This window comes from Bacillus rossius, chromosome 12 (assembly GCF_032445375.1).
Source record: "Bacillus rossius redtenbacheri isolate Brsri chromosome 12, Brsri_v3, whole genome shotgun sequence".
Taxonomy (NCBI): domain Eukaryota; kingdom Metazoa; phylum Arthropoda; class Insecta; order Phasmatodea; family Bacillidae; genus Bacillus; species Bacillus rossius.
The window spans coordinates 51,423,091-51,440,700 of NC_086339.1; the positions used below are offsets into that span (position 1 = coordinate 51,423,091).

The window sequence follows — 17,610 nt, forward strand, 5'->3', positions numbered from 1 at the left end:
ATAAGAAAAAATTAAGACAACAAAACTTAAAATATACAAACTAAACTCAGTAGAAAGCCCCACTATCATAATAATCACATAAATTTCAATCAAACAAACTAATGCAATAATAATACAACAGTGACAACAAAACCTAACAGAATACAATAAAAAACATTAAAAAACAGAGTGTAATGTGAAATACAAATACACAAAACCTACAGAATACAATGGAAACCATTAGAAAACCCCAGACTCAAATAAAGAACATTACAACAGAAACCGAAAAAACAAACAAACAGAATTCAATAGTAAACATTAGAAAACAACATAGTGCTTTACAACAGATACAAATATAAACCAACCCAATACAATTTAAAACACTAGAAACCAATAGTATGAGTTACAAAAAAGACTTCATAAAATCGAAAACACTAGAACATAACACACCATAAAACAAACGTCTTGCCACAGAAAAATAAAATGAAAAGGAAAAGTGTAGAAATAATAGTAACCGATATAATGCCTTGCAACAGAAACAAAAAAAAAAACAGAAAAAATATGGAAAAACCAGAAATACTTACAACAAAAACCAATAATATCCAACAGGATACAATGAAAAACACTAAAAAAAGACCACAAAAAAAACTTGCACCAGTAAACAACAAAAACCAACATAAAACAAAACACTAAAGTATAAAAAATCTAATAGAATGCCTTACAACAGAAACCATCAAAAACCAATGGAAAACAATGAAAAACAATAGAAATCATATGCTTTACACCAGAAACCAACATAACCCTAAACATACAATAAACAAAAAAAAAACAGAAACCAACAGACACCATTGAAAACACTAAGAATTACAACAGAAACCAACAGAAAGTGGCCAATTCTAACGTTGAATACAACAGAAAATCTTGTTGTTTCATATGGAATTTTTGTTGGTTTCTGTTGTGATATCCTGTTGTATTTTCTGTTGTATTCTATTGTAAAATTTTTGTAGGGTGGAGATGCAATAGATACATACAGTACACACTGGACACACAATGGACACGCTACGAATACGCTATTACACAAAATGGACATGAAATTGACACACAGTACACACACTAGACATGCAATGGATACACAGTACACACTGGATACGCAATGAACACGAAAAGAACACGCAAAATAAATACTTGACACGCAATGACCATACAATACACATACAGGACACGCAATGAACACACAATACACGCACTGGAAACGCAATGTACACACAGTACGCACACTGGACATGTAAAAACACACAGTATACACTGGACACGCAATGGACACACAGTACAATGTGGACATGCATTGAACATGCAACGAAAATGCAGTACACACACTGGACATGCAATGTACACATCGAAGATGCAATAAACACGCAATACACACATTGATCACACAGTCGTGAGATCTCAGTCTTATTTAGTAATCAGATTTAGTAAAATAAAACCATAAATATTGAAATTAAAAAAATTTTTAAATTATATATAAATGCAGGCAAAACAATTCATTATTGTAGGTAGCCATCTTTTCTCAGTTATTTGAGTATGAAGACTACTTGGTTTAATTGCGAGTGGTTACCTCTGCTAATCGATGCCATCAGTAGTCTCAGACGATCGACCAATATGTCAGGTGGAATTAAAACAAAAAAAAACATTACTCAGTCAAATAACATACCTTGAGACAGCTGAGAATCACTATCATGCAGTCGAACATCCTTCTCCTTGATGTCTAGCGAAGCCATAATACTCTTGTGATAGTGAGTGAGCATCCTGCATCCCAAATGAAAAAATCAATAATATATAACTCAATATCATATGTGGCGACATCTGTTGACGGGAATAGAAACCACCTGCGACAAGTTATTTAATGAGGTAAATTAACTCTCGCTGATTGTATATCAAAAATTTCTATTTAATTAATTACTCCAATTTAAAATCTCAAATAGCATCTGGCATTAATTCTAGAACCTAACATAGATCTCGGTTCGTTGTATGCAGCTGTATCGGAAGGACACTGATGTAGAAACTGCAGCACGGAATTTGTCCTGGGAGGGAATGCTAGACGTCACGAGAATATTGATTGGGTTAGTCATCCACTACGCAAAATGTTAAGCTGTAATCGTGTAGCAGGTGGTAGCTTACACGACATGACAGAACTTATAAAGCCAAGCTCATTTACGAGACAGAGGGCATCGATGAAGCCACTACAAGAAAGGAGTAGTGTGCTGCATGATGTGAATAATTTATCTTGTCTTGAACGTGATTATGTTCATAGCTCTCCTGATCTCAACAAAGAACTTGAATTGAAGGATGCTCATGGGTTAAGAAAGACTGAAACCAATGGAAGTATCATCATCGTGAAAAGTGAGAATACATTAAAGCCCATCTAAAGTATTTCCTTCATAATTTGAAGAAAAAAAAATGATGCACACTAAAAAAGGAAACTTTTAGACAACGAAGAAACTTCGACCGCAACGATTTCGAATTTTCACAGTAATCCAGGTGAAGACACTGACTTCTACGATGATTGCGACAGTTACTTGAAGTTGGTGACAATACCAATTACTGTGATGAAGCACGTAAAGCTGACAAGATCGAAGACTTAAATAAGACCTGAGACCAAAATGATGGAAATGACATGATCAAATAAATTATTCTGATTAAGCTTAATATGATCACTGGGACGATAATGATGTAAAAATATTAATGAGAAATATTCCAGTAATATGACGATAGCAGAAGAGATTGAATATACATAATTGGAAGATCCTAACATATTGATAAATCATCTGAGACTACTGATGGCATCGATTAGTGGAGGTAACAACTCGCAATTACACCAAGTAGCCTTCATATTCAAAGAAATAAGGAAAGCTGGCTAAATACAAAAATGACTGGTTTCACGTACATTTGAATAAAATTAAAAAAAATATATTTTTGATTTTACCATTGATGGTTTTATTTTACGAAATTTTATTTTTAACTAGTACTGAGTTCTCACGACTGTGTATTCAGTGTGTACATTGAATATTCATTGCAAACTTCCTTGTGTACATTGCATGTCTAATGTGTGTATTGCATGTCACAGTCTGTGTATTACATGTTAGTTGTGTGTTCATTGCATGTCCAAAATGAACTGTGTGCCAATTGCATGTCCAGTGTGTGTACTGTGTACCCATTGCGTGTTCGGTGTGTGTATTGAGTGTTCTTTGCGTTCTCATTCCGTGTCCAATGTGTGCATTACATGTCCATTGCGTGTCAAATATGATTATTGCATTTTCATTTTGTGTTAATTTTGTGTCTAGTGTGCACTGTGTGTCAATTGCATGTCCAATTTGTGTATTATGTATCCATTGCATGTGCAGTGTGGATTGTGTGTCCATTGCGTGTCCAGTGTGTATAATGTGTGTTCATTGCGTTTCATGTGTGTCCAGTGTGTGTATTGCGTGTTCATTGCGTGTCCAGTGTGTGTATTATGTATCTATTGCGTGTCCAGAATGTGTATTGTATATTCTTTTCTTTTGTTGAATGTGTGTCGTTTTGTTGAATTTACGTAGTCAAGACTGTAGTCAGAAAATGATCGGCCTCGTGGTTGGAGATGCCTGGTCTATACACCTGAAACTGAACATGATCTGTTTAAAATGTTCGTCAAACATCGTCGATAAATACCTGTTTGTTCGGAGACTTTAGGCCGGTAAGAATATTTGTTGTTTCTTATTATTCGTGGTGACATCTTTATTGAGGAATAAAGTCTGTTTTCAAATCTGATCAATGCACTACACAATTTTTCGAGGCATAAATATTACACTCGTGGGAAAGTTTCCTACTCTCATTCCGTGTTTCGTACTCTGAAGCCATTCCAACAAGTACTTTCAGCCATGTTTGCACATATTGCCCTGACGGTTGGGAAGCGAGGCCTGGAGCGAGTGGCCAGGACGGCACTCGGCACTTCTACACGCTTGCAAGTCTCTCCAGGCCCTTGTCTCTAGCCTCTGTCTCCAGCCTCTGTCTCTTGTCTCTGTCTCTAGTCTCTGTATCTAGCCTGTGTCTCTAGCCTCTTTCTCTAGTCTCTGTCTCTAGCCTCTTTCTCTAGCCTCTGTCTCTAGTCTCTGTCTCTAGCCTCTGTCTCTAGCCTCTGTATCTAGTCTCTGTCTCTAACCTGTGTCTCTAGTCTCTGTCTCTAGCCTCTGTCTCTAGCCTCTGTATCTAGTCTCTGTCTCTAGCCTCTGTCTCTAGCCTCTGTCTCTAGCCTCTGTCTCTAGTCTCTGTCTCTAGCCTGTGTCTCTAGCCTGTGGCTATAGTCTCTGTCTCTTGTCTCTGATTCAGGCCGCTGTCTCTAGCCTCTGTCATTAGCCTGTGTCTCTAGTCTCTGTCTCTAGCCTCTGTCTCTAGCCTCTGTATCTAGTCTCTGTCTCTAGCCTCTTTCTCTAGCCTCTGTCTCTAGCCTGTGTCTCTAGTCTCTGTCTCTAGCCTCTGTATCTAGCCTGTGTCTCTAGCCTCTTTCTCTAGTCTCTGTCTCTAGCCTCTGTCTCTAGCCTGTGTCTCTAGTCTCTGTCTCTAGCCTCTGTCTCTAGCCTCTGTATCTAGTCTCTGTCTCTAACCTGTGTCTCTAGTCTCTGTCTCTAGCCTCTGTCTCTAGCCTCTGTCTCTAGTCTCTGTCTCTAGCCTCTGTCTCTAGCCTCTGTATCTAGTCTCTGTCTCTAACCTGTGTCTCTAGTCTCTGTCTCTAGCCTCTGTCTCTAGCCTCTGTATCTAGTCTCTGTCTCTAGCCTGTGTCTCTAGTCTCTGTCTCTAGCCTCTGTCTCTAGCCTCTGTATCAAGTCTCTGTCTCTAACCTGTGTCTCTAGTCTCTGTCTCTAGCCTCTGTCTCTAGCCTCTGTCTCTAGTCTCTGTCTCTAGCCTCTGTCTCTAGCCTCTGTCTCTAGCCTCTGTCTCTAGTCTCTGTCTCTAGCCTCTGTCTCTAGCCTCTTTCTCTAGTCTCTGTCTCTAGCCTCTGTCTCTAGCCTGTGTCTCTAGTCTCTGTCTCTAGCCTCTGTCTCTAGCCTCTGTATCTAGTCTCTGTCTCTAGTCTCTGTCTCTAGCCTCTGTCTCTACCCTCTGTATCTAGTCTCTGTCTCTAGCCTCTGTCTCTAGCCTCTGTATCTAGTCTCTGTCTCTAGTCTCTGTCTCTAGTCTCTGTCTCTAGCCTCTGTCTCTAGCCTGTGTCTCTAGTCTCTGTCTCTAGCCTCTGTCTCTAGCCTCTGTATCTAGTCTCTGTCTCTAACCTGTGTCTCTAGTCTCTGTCTCTAGCCTCTGTCTCTAGCCTCTGTCTCTAGTCTCTGTCTCTAGCCTCTGTCTCTAGCCTCTGTATCTAGTCTCTGTCTCTAACCTGTGTCTCTAGTCTCTGTCTCTAGCCTCTGTCTCTAGCCTCTGTATCTAGTCTCTGTCTCTAGCCTGTGTCTCTAGTCTCTGTCTCTAGCCTCTGTCTCTAGCCTCTGTATTTAGTCTCTGTCTCTAACCTGTGTCTCTAGTCTCTGTCTCTAGCCTCTGTCTCTAGCCTCTGTCTCTAGTCTCTGTCTCTAGCCTCTGTCTCTAGCCTCTGTCTCTAGCCTCTGTCTCTAGTCTCTGTCTCTAGCCTCTGTCTCTAGCCTCTTTCTCTAGTCTCTGTCTCTAGCCTCTGTCTCTAGCCTGTGTCTCTAGTCTCTGTCTCTAGCCTCTGTCTCTAGCCTCTGTATCTAGTCTCTGTCTCTAGTCTCTGTCTCTAGCCTCTGTCTCTAGCCTCTGTATCTAGTCTCTGTCTCTATCCTCTGTCTCTAGCCTGTGTCTCTAGTCTCTGTCTCTAGCCTCTGTCTCTAGCCTCTGTATCTAGTCTCTGTCTCTAGCCTCTTTCTCTAGCCTCTGTCTCTAGCCTGTGTCTCTAGTCTCTGTCTCTAGCCTCTGTATCTAGCCTGTGTCTCTAGCCTCTTTCTCTAGCCTCAGTCTTTAGCCTCTTTCTGTAGCCTTTTTTTCTTTAGCCACTGTCTCTAGCCTCTGTCTTTAGCCTCTTTCTCTAGCCTCTTTCTCTAGCCTGTGTCTCTAGTCTATGTCTCAGACCTCTGTCTCTAGCCTCTGTATCAGGCCTCTGAAACTAGCCACTGTCTCTAGCCTCTGTCTCTAGCCCCTGTCTCTAGCATCTGTCTCTAACTTCTGTCTCTAACCTCTGTCTATAGCCTCTGTCTATAGCCTCTGTCTCTGGCCTCTGTCTCTAGCCTCTGTCTCTTGGCAGTTTTTAGTCTCTGTTTAGTGTATGTCTCTGGCCTCTGTCTCTAGTCTCTTTTTCTAGACTCTGTCTCTAGCCTTTTTCTCTAGCCTCTATATCTTTAATCTTTATCTAGCCTCTGTTTTAGCCTCTGTCTCTAGTCTCGGTCTCTAGCCTCTTTCTCTTTAATCTATATCTAGCCTCTGTCTCTAACCTCTGTCTGTATTCTCTGTCTCTAGCCTCTTTCTCTAGTCTCTGTCTCTAGCCTCTGTCTCTAGACTGTCTCTAGCCTCTTTCTCTAGCCTCTTTCTCTAGTCTCTGTCTCCAGTCTCTTTCTCTAGCCTCTTTCTCTAGTCTCTGTCTCTAGCCTATGTCTCTAGCCTTTTTCTCTAGCCACTTTCTCTATCCTTTGTCTCTAGCTTCTGCCTCTAGCCTCTGTCTCTAGTCTGTCTCTAGCCTCTGTCTCTAGCCTCTGTCTCTAGTCTGTCTCTAGCCTCTGTCTCTAGCCTCTGTCTCTAGCCTCTGTCTCTAGTCTGTCTCTAGCCTCTGTCTCTAGTCTCTGTCTCTAGTCTGTCTCTAGCCTCTGTCTCTAGCCTCTGTCTCTAGTCTGTCTCTAGCCTCTGTCTCTAGACTGTCTCTAGCCTCTGTCTCTAGCGTCTGTCTCTAGCCTCTGTCTAGCCTCTGTCTCTAGTCTGTCTCTAGCCTCTGTCTCTAGCCTCTGTCTCTAGTCTGTCTCTAGCCTCTGTCTCTAGCCTCTGTCTCTAGTCTGTCTCTAGCCTCTGTCTCTAGTCTGTCTCTAGCCTCTGTGTCTAGCCTTGAGAATGGTTTCAAAACTTTGTGATTAACGAGTTTCAATTTAGGTACTTTGTCTAGTCGTACGTGAATCCCTTTAACTTCACGTGTATTGGAAGTTATTTTTCTACATGAGTCATGAAACAATAATATGGCGGGTTGGTATAGATCACATGGCCCTTGCCACATGAGTGACTGTCACTTGGTTTATGCCAACTCCTTGTCTGTCCTGCTGTTTCATTTGATATAATTTTTTTTAGTTATTGTATTAAAGACCTTTGACTATTTAAGATATAATTAATTAATTTAATCATCTCTGTACAACTGGTTATCAAACCTAGGACAAGATCTAATCGAATGAATAATTATTTTAATAAGCGAATTTTTAATGGGTTTTTGAATTTTTTTCAGAATTTCTAACATCAAAGTTACATATTTTCAAGATGGTGCATACCAAGTTGGCGGGCGCCCTGGCAATAAATTATTCCTGCTCTTTAGCGGGTAAAAATTAAACAAATATAGTGGTAGTTCATCTAGCAGACGAATAAAAATGGCAACAGCGCCTTCCACCAGACGAAAGAAGATGGTTGCCATGATTTCGTACTGACTGACATTATTTCTATCTTAGAATTAGTAGTGGGTGGTCTATCTATTGGTGGCTTCCATGGAGGAAGTATGTCACAATTTAAATTAATTGCCCTCGCCGGGTTTGAACTGAGGACTCCACGGTGTTTTTAATAATATATTTATATAAATGTTTTATTAATTTTAATTATTTTCAATTTAAATTGTATAATATTTACGAATTTTAATATGGCGGACAAATTATAAACTGTCGGAAGTTCTTTTTATTAAAAGTTTATGAAGGAAATTTTTATAAATTTAAAAATTCTTGCTGACTTTCTAGCTTAAAAATTACGGAATTTCAAGATGGCAACCATAAGGATAAGTGCATTGTTTCTATAATCCAAGATGGATATCGTTACGATAATTGCAATGGGGCTTATGAGGTAAATTGCCCCACTCTGAGGTAAATTACGCCTCCGGATTTTTTGAGGAAAAAAAGGGGAAAATTTCCTTCAAAACGTGAATTTTTCCCTCTAAATACGTTGTCATTTTTGAGGATTTTTGAGAAAATTTGACACCAAGATGGCTGCCATGACGTCACAATCCAAGATGGTGGTTGGCTCCTCCGGCTCTTCCTGGCTAAGCCTGTGCCAGCATCGGCTATTACATACTACTTACTGATATTTGTAAATTTTTACATTTACATGAAAACAATTTTATCACTACAAAACCGCGTTTGCAGTAATGCTGGGTTCGGATTCTTACAAGGGAATTTATCGTTTGTGTTGTTCCTGTACTTATAATGGTTAAAGTTATTTGTAAACCGTTACCTGAATAGCTTTCCATTATTAACTGCACACATTAATTAACATAAGATAATAATGAATATCCAACCATTGAACTATATTTTATCTATTAAATGGTTAAAAAAATATGCTTGAATGAAAAATCAATTACATTATAAATTTATGCACCAAATTTCTAAAAACAATTTTAATAAACGCAAAAATAATGATATTAGAATGTTACAATATCATAAGTACTTGTATTTCTTGGCAAATGGTTTCCAAAGAATTCGTTTTTAAAAGTACAGAAATGTTTTTCTGTGTATATTAGAAAACTCGCTGATGCAGAATAGGACTTGTTTGAGAGTATGAAACACTCAGACCACGATAAAAATGAACGGAAAGTGAATAAATTGGTACTCCCGTAAGGGATACCAACTTTCTTTTTCAGTCTGAACCTCGCCGACGATGTTACGTAACAGTCCTACTTTGCGACACCCAAACCGGTTTACATTCTCCTCTGCTATCCGCCGTCTCTACTGATCACACGCCACAGTCCAAGGTTGCCTACATTTCCTGGGCGAGCCATGTACGCAGATGCCAAATATTTGAGTTGCTTCAAAATCGAGCATATCTTGGCTTTTTTGTTCTGATAAAATTTCTGACGACACTCTGAACCATGACTTATTCACAGTCATGGAACATTGAGTTATCTCGACTTCCATCTCGTTCCATCATCAGCTTTTTTTTCCCGATTGGTTAACCTTTCTCACCACGTATACAGCAAACCCTTACATGGTACACTTCGATACAAAGGCAAATACGATTCAGTAACGTGAGTGCAAAACAAAATGCTGGCATTGCTATTTGGATGGTTAGTTAGTCCCCTAATCAAGCGTGTTTACGCAATGCAGTTGTTCTTATACTGTATAAACAAACATACACAGCAGGTTCACCATGGAGTCGTAGACTGAATGTATTAGTTCTACTCATAGTTTGGATTTTCTAGTCAGCAGATGTATATTAGTATATTATTATGAAAACATTAATTTTTTCAAAAGCTGGGTATGAACTCGGAAGCCAAGAAGTAACTAGAGGCTGACCACGATGTATTTGGGCCTTGTTTGAAGATGGTTACGAGGGACCCTGAACCACAGAGATGACTACACTTTCAAGGTCGTCGGACGTCTCGACTCCACCCCCAAGATAGTCCACTGCATTTTCGTGCGATAATGCTGTTTATGCAGAACGATTCATTCAGATGATCCCTGTATAAAATTGTGCCATCAGATAAATGCTTCAGGTTATGTGCTATCTTCAAAAATTCACACAATTATTCATGATTAAAGATTTTGGCCTTAATATTGCGTTGTGATAATTCACTAGAAGTATATTAGTAGTATATAATAGCCGGAACTAGATCTGGCGCTGGCGCGTGGAGCCGAGAGCCGGCTCCGCCATCTTGGATTTGTGACGTCACGGCGGCAAAAATTCCTCAAAAGTCCTCAAAAATGACTCAAAATGACTCAAAATTTCCCGTTTTAAGAAAAAAATTTCCCGTTTTCGAGGGAAAAATTCCCGTTTCGAGGGAAAATTTCCCGTTTTATTCCTCAAAAATACCAGCGGCTAGAAATGTCCTGATAGAGGCTTAAGCATCCTTAACTCAAGCCTCAGTTAAGCCTCTATCAGGATGTGACCTTGACCTTTGACCTTGACCCCGACGGCCATCTTGGATCCACCATCTTAGATCCGCCATTGTGTTTTCAAACATTCCGTCGATGTGTTATCCGCCATTTTGAATTATGACGTCACCGTTGCAATTTTCGTTACGCTCGCCATCTTTAACTTTTTTATTATCCGATTTTAATGAAAATTTTTTTAAAAATTATAAAAAAATTCACTTAATAAAATTTTAATCAAAAATATCGAAAAAACATATATTTACGACACGGAGCTCGGAGTCCTCGGTTCGAACCCGGTGAGGGCAAAAAAAAATAAAAATGGTGACCGATCCTTCCCCTGTGGCGGGGTGCTGGCAGACTGACCCCCACCACTTATGTCAATGCACATATACCATCAGGTAGTATGACGTCATGTCCGCCATCTTGAAATTTGGACGCCATCTTGAAAATCTTTATTTATTATCCGATTTTAATGAAAAAAATTCCAAAATTCATCAAAAAATTAACGTATTTAAATTCTGTTTGATTATATCGATGTACGTCCTTGGTTCGATTCCCGACGAGAGTAAACAGTCGATCCTTCCTCCATGAAAGCTACCTAGACTGATCTATCATTACCAATACCAAGGTATATATCGTCAACTGGTATGACATCATGTCCGCCATCTTGTCTTCATCCACTGGAGACCACAATCTTGTTTTCGTGTGCTAGAGTGTGCCGATATCATGTAGTATAATTATCTGGTCACCACACCTTTGACCTTGACCTTTGACCTTGACCTTGAAATTTGACCTTGAACTTGAACTTTGACCTTGACCTTGAACTTTGACCTTGACCTTGAAATTTGACCTTGACCTTGAACTTTGACCTTGACCTTGAACTTTGACCTTGACCTTGAAATTTGACCTTGACCTTGAAATTTGACCTTGACCTAGAAATTTGACCTTGTCCTTGAAATTTGACTTTGACCTTGAAATTTTACTTTGTCCTTAAAATTTGACTTTGTCCTTGATGTCCATCACGGATCCGTCATTTTATGTTCAGTACATGCTACCAGGAGCGACCACCTGCTGGAGTACACCATCTTGTGCGTGTACTCGTATTACCATCATGCTAGTTTTATTATAACATGCTACAGTGCAGTAATCATTTATTACTGAGGTACCCACCATCTTAAAATTTGACCGCCATCTTGAAATCATGTAATTATTTAGCTAGAAATGCGGGAAAAATTCCAATAGTCTCCGAAAAAATCATTTATTAATTTACAAATCGAATCGATGGATCCCTGTCCACGGTTAGATTCTTGACCAGAGACAGTTGTAACTAATTATTAAATAAATGTTAGGTTCTGTTTTCCATTACCTTTCGCGGAGTTTATTAATCATTCACTCTACGAAAATCAACTCAAGTCAATATACCGGACCAACGAATTAAATCAGTTCCGATTAGCCTATTATGAAAGTCTAATTTTTCAATAATCTGAATAACATATAAGCCGTTCATGTACAAAGCCACACATATAGATCAATTGCCTTCAGTCCATGAGACCGAGTCATGTCATTATCAGACGTATAGGCTAGTCATTTCAGGACCACATGACCTTCGTAATCCATCGTGACATTTTTATACATTCTAAAGGACCAAGTAACCTTGTAAAATATTTTAGTAACACCAAGAGGTGATAAACTAGTAAATATTCAATCACTACATTTTGTACTACGCGCAGTCAACAAAAAAGGAAGCACCAACAACGAAAAGACAGCACCACCAACGAAAAGACAGCACATTTGGAAGCACCGACTACGAAAAGGCAGCACATTTGGAAGCACCGACAACGAAAAGGCAGCACATTTGGAAGCACCGTCATCGAAAAGGCAGCACATTTGGAAGCACCGACAACGAAAAGGCAGCACATTTGGAAGCACCGACAACGAAAAGGCAGCACATTTGGAAGCACCGACAACGAAAAGACAGCACATTTGGAAGCACCGACAACGAAAAGGCAGCACATTTGGAAGCACCGACTACGAAAAGGCAGCACATCTGGAAGCACCGACTACGAAAAGGCAGCACATTTGAAAGCACCGGCAACGAAAAGGCAGCACATTTGGAAGCACCGACAACGAAAAGGCAGCACATTTGGAAGCACCGACAACGAAAAGGCAGCACATTTGGAAGCACCGACAACGAAAAGGCAGCACATTTAAAAGCACCGATAACGAAAAGGCAGCACATCGGAAGCACCGACAACGCAAAGGCAGCACATTTGGAAGCACCGACAACGAAAAGGCAGCACATTTGGAAGCACCGACAACGAAAAGGCAGCACATTTGGAAGCACCGACAACGAAAAGGCAGCACATTTGGAAGCACCGACAACGAAAAGGCAGCACATTTGGAAGCACCGACAACGAAAAGGCAGCACATTTGGAAGCACCGACAACGAAAAGGCAGCACATTTGGAAGCACCGACAACGAAAAGGCAGCACATTTGGAAGCACCGACAACGAAAAGGCAGCACATTTGGAAGCACCGACAACGAAAAGGCAGCACATTTGGAAGCACCGTCATCGAAAAGACAGCACATTTGGAAGCACCGACAACGAAAAGGCAGCACATTTGGAAGCACCGACAACGTAAAGGCAGCACATTTGGAAGCACCGACAACGAAAAGGCAGCACATTTGGAAGCACCGACAACGAAAAGGCAGCACATTTGGAAGCACCGACAACAAAAAGGCAGCACATTTGGAAGCACCGACAACAAAAAGGCAGCACATTTGGAAGCGCCGACAACGAAAAGACAGCACATTTGGAAGCACCGACAAAGAAAAGGCAGCACATTTGGAAGCACCGACTACGAAAAGGCAGCACATTTGGAAGCACCGACTACGAAAAGGCAGCACATTTGGAAGCACCGACAACGAAAAGGCAGCACATTTGGAAGCACCGACAACGAAAAGGCAGCACATTTGGTAGCACCGACAACGAAAAGGCAGCACATTTGGAAGCACTGACAACGAAAAGGCAGCACATTTGGAAGCACCGACAACGAAAAGGCAGCACATTGGAAGCACCGACAACGAAAAGGCAGCACATTTGAAAGCACCGCCAACGAAAAGGCAGCACATTTTGGATGCATCATCGAATAAGGAAGCACATTTGGAAGCTCCATCAACTAAAAAAGGCAAAAAGGAAGCACAAGTTACGAGATCTAAGTCTTAGTAAGAAATTATAATACAAGAAATAAAAACATTACATTCTTATAATTTAAATTATTTATTTTATTGCTTTACATTATACAAATGCAAGTAAAACAAGTCAATATTGTATGTAGCCAGCATTCCTCAGTTCCTTGAGTATGAAGGATATTTCTTTGATGCACGAATAGTTTCCTGCACAAAGCGAACCATGTAGAAGTCTTAGCCGGTCAACCAATATGTTTGGATCTTTCCATGACGTGTAATCATTCTCTTCTACCACCATCTTCCTTGCACCTTTATAATAAATATTATGATCTCTGGTGTCTTCCGTTTTACCACCAACCTCAGGGTAACTTTCATGTTTGAGACGGTGATCATCACAAGCTTGATCAGACTTATTTAATATATCACGTCGTTTCCATCGTTTCGGTCTCAGGACACCGCCACATTCTTCGATCTTGGCAGCTTTAGGTGCTTCATCATAGTCTATGTCTTTGTCAACAGCCTCAGAGTCACTGTAACAATCACCGTAGAAGGAATCGTCTTCACCCAATTTACCGTAATAATTCGATGTTGATGATGTTGAAGTGTCTTCATCGTCTTCGTGCTTCCTTTTTAGGAGTCCATCATTTTTACAAAGTAGGAAAGATCTACTTGAATTCGGCTGGAATATATTCTCACTTTTCACGTTAAGGATTCTTCCATTGTCTTCATTCTTCCGTAAATGATCAACCTTCTTCAATTTAAGTTCTTTGTCGAGATCGGAAGAGCCAAGAAAATTATTGTCGTAATGCAGATCACTCTTCCTTAGGCTAGTAGATTCATCGTTGTCCTCTAGCTTGTACGCAGGCTTGGCGCTACAAGTTCTACCATGTCTTTTTAGGCTCTCTCTCCGCGTAAACGACTTGCTACATCGAACACAACTTATCATATTGCGCAGTGGATTTTTAACACAGTCATTCTTCTCGTGTTGTCTTTTATTCTTTCTCAAGATAAACTCTTTACTGCAAAACTTACACCTATGTTCTTTCGATACAGCGTCAGATCCCAAATCGGAATTCATATTAGTTACTGAGACTAATGCCAGATACCAATTGAGTGTTTTAAATTAGATTCAATACTTAAATAGAAATTTTTTCATATTTCATCAGCGAGAATTAATATATCTCATGCAAAAGTACTTTATGCATGCAGTTCTGCTTTTCAACAACAGATGTCGCCACATGTTGCTTGCAGGTAAATAATATTTAGTTATTTTATGCGGGATGCGGGATGCTCACTAACGATCGCAAAAGAAGGATGGCTTCGTTAGACTCCAAGGAAAAGGAAGTTCGTCTTGCATGTTGGTGCTCCACAGATGTCTCATGGCGTAATATTAATTTGACTGAGTAATGATATTTGTTAATTCCACCTGATAAAAATATTGCAAGTTTTGATTTAGTAGCATAAATTATCGAATTAAATGTAACTCCAAATAAAATGACATGTCTCATTAGAACAAAAAAAATTCCATGCAGAGAGCGGTTTCTCAGAATAGTCAGAAACACTTGAAGAAACCACAGGAATGATTGCAAGAACACGGGAAAAACCATCAAAATATTGTCAAGAATAATCAGGAGCACACTGAGAAAACCACTATAATATTAACAATAATAATCGGAAGCACACGGAGAAAACCATCATAATATTAACCAGATTAATCGGAAGCACACAGAGAAAACCACCATCGTTTTCTTTGATATCATAAAATTACAAGAAAAAATATTTAAAAATAAAAATAAATTAATAAAAAAAAAAAAAAAAAAAAAAAAAAATGCATAAACAGTTTCTGCTAGCTTGTAAACTTATCATTGTTGAGCAAAGATAGAGTTCTTGTACAAGCCAGAAATTTATGCATTTTTTTTTATATTTTTTATTAATTTATTTTTATTTTTAAATATTTTTTCTTGTTATTTTATGATATCAAAGAAAACATGTGGTGGTTTTCTCTGTGTGCTTCCGATTAATCTGGTTAATATTATGATGGTTTTCTCCGTGTGCTTCCGATTATTATTGTTAATATTATAGTGGTTTTCTCAGTGTGCTCCTGATTATTCTTGACAATATTTTGATGGTTTTCCCCGTGTTCTTGCAATCATTCCTGTGGTTTCTTCAAGTGTTTCTGACTATTCTGAGAAACCGCTCTCTGCATGGAATTTTTTTTGTTCTAATGAGACATGTCATTTTATTTGGAGTTACATTTAATTCGATAATTTATGCTACTAAATCAAAACTTGCAATATTTTTATCAGGTGGAATTAACAAATATCATTACACAGTCAAATTAATATTACGCCATGAGACATCTGTGGAGCACCAACATGCAAGACGAACTTCCTTTTCCTTGGAGTCTAACGAAGCCATCCTTCTTTTGCGATCGTTAGTGAGCATCCCGCATCCCGCATAAAATAACTAAATATTATTTACCTGCAAGCAACATGTGGCGACATCTGTTGTTGAAAAGCAGAACTGCATGCATAAAGTACTTTTGCATGAGATATATTAATTCTCGCTGATGAAATATGAAAAAATTTCTATTTAAGTATTGAATCTAATTTAAAACACTCAATTGGTATCTGGCATTAGTCTCAGTAACTAATATGAATTCCGATTTGGGATCTGACGCTGTATCGAAAGAACATAGGTGTAAGTTTTGCAGTAAAGAGTTTATCTTGAGAAAGAATAAAAGACAACACGAGAAGAATGACTGTGTTAAAAATCCACTGCGCAATATGATAAGTTGTGTTCGATGTAGCAAGTCGTTTACGCGGAGAGAGAGCCTAAAAAGACATGGTAGAACTTGTAGCGCCAAGCCTGCGTACAAGCTAGAAGACAACGATGAATCTACTAGCCTAAGGAAGAGTGATCTGCATTACGACAATAATTTTCTTGGCTCTTCCGATCTCGACAAAGAACTTAAATTGAAGAAGGTTGATGATTTACGGAAGAATGAAGACAATGGAAGAATCCTTAACGTGAAAAGTGAGAATATATTCCAGCCGAATTCAAGTAGATCTTTCCTACTTTGTAAAAATGATGGACTCCTAAAAAGGAAGCACGAAGACGATGAAGACACTTCAACATCATCAACATCGAATTATTACGGTAAATTGGGTGAAGACGATTCCTTCTACGGTGATTGTTACAGTGACTCTGAGGCTGTTGACAAAGACATAGACTATGATGAAGCACCTAAAGCTGCCAAGATCGAAGAATGTGGCGGTGTCCTGAGACCGAAACGATGGAAACGACGTGATATATTAAATAAATCTGATCAAGCTTGTGATGATCACCGTCTCAAACATGAAAGTTACCCTGAGGTTGGTGGTAAAACGGAAGACACCAGAGATCATAATATTTATTATAAAGGTGCAAGGAAGATGGTGGTAGAAGAGAATGATTACACATCATGGAAAGATCCAAACATATTGGTTGACCGGCTAAGACTTCTACATGGTTCGCTTTGTGCAGGAAACTATTCGTGCATCAAAGAAATATCCTTCATACTCAAGGAACTGAGGAATGCTGGCTACATACAATATTGACTTGTTTTACTTGCATTTGTATAATGTAAAGCAATAAAATAAATAATTTAAATTATAAGAATGTAATGTTTTTATTTCTTGTATTATGATTTCTTACTAAGACTTAGATCTCGTAACTTGTGCTTCCTTTTTGCCTTTTTTAGTTGATGGAGCTTCCAAATGAACTTCCTTATTCGATGATGCATCCAAAATGTGCTGCCTTTTCGTTGGCGGTGCTTTCAAATGTGCTGCCTTTTCGTTGTCGGTGCTTCCAATGTGCTGCCTTTTCGTTGTCGGTGCTTCCAAATGTGCTGCCTTTTCGTTGTCAGTGCTTCCAAATGTGCTGCCTTTTCGTTGTCGGTGCTACCAAATGTGCTGCCTTTTCGTTGTCGGTGCTTCCAAATGTGCTGCCTTTTCGTTGTCGGTGCTTCCAAATGTGCTGCCTTTTCGTAGTCGGTGCTTCCAAATGTGCTGCCTTTTCGTAGTCGGTGCTTCCAAATGTGCTGCCTTTTCGTTGTCGGTGCTTCCAAATGTGCTGTCTTTTCGATGACGGTGCTTCCAAATGTGCTGCCTTTTCGTTGTCGGTGATTCCAAATGTGCTGCCTTTTCGTTGTCGGTGCTTCCAAATGTGCTGCCTTTTCGTTGTCGGTGCTTCCAAATGTGCTGCCTTTTCGTTGTCGGTGCTTCCAAATGTGCTGCCTTTTCGTTGTCGGTGCTTCCAAATGTGCTGCCTTTTCGTTGTCGGTGCTTCCAAATGTGCTGCCTTTTCGTTGTCGGTGCT

General features: G+C 39.5%; 1 protein-coding gene across 6 annotated transcripts in view; it reads right to left on the reverse strand.

Moving 5' to 3' along the window:
- Positions 1-17,610, reverse strand: part of LOC134537937 (protein takeout-like) — a 140,269-nt gene that overhangs the window by 79,771 nt on the left and 42,888 nt on the right. The gene's annotated exons all lie outside the window — the stretch shown is intronic.